This window comes from Colobus angolensis, unplaced genomic scaffold, assembly GCF_000951035.1.
Source record: "Colobus angolensis palliatus isolate OR3802 unplaced genomic scaffold, Cang.pa_1.0 Scaffold16, whole genome shotgun sequence".
NCBI classification, from domain to species: domain Eukaryota; kingdom Metazoa; phylum Chordata; class Mammalia; order Primates; family Cercopithecidae; genus Colobus; species Colobus angolensis.
Window position 1 is genome coordinate 23,586,481 of NW_012114710.1, and position 390 is coordinate 23,586,870.

A 390-nucleotide genomic window follows, 5' to 3' on the forward strand; every position below is an offset into this window, starting at 1 on the left:
TTCCCCTCTTCCTTCCTTCTTTCCTTCCTTCCTTCCTTCCTTCCTTCCTTCCTTCCTTCCTTCCTTCCTTCCCTCTCTCCCTCCTTCCTTCCTTCCTTCCTTTTTTTTTGTTTTCTTTTGACAGAATCTCTCTCTTGCCCAGGCTGGAGTGCAGTGGCGTGATCTCTCACTGCAACCTCCACCTCCTGGGCTCAAGTGATCCTCCCATCTCAGCCTCCCAAGTAGCTGGGACTACAGGTGCCCGCTGGACGCTCAGCTAATTTTTTGTGTTTTTGGTAGAGACAGGGTTTCTCCATGTTGCCCAGGCTGGTCTCGAACTGTTGGGCTCAAATGATCCACCCACCTCGGTCTCCCACAGTGCTGGGATTACAGATGTGACCCACCGTGCCT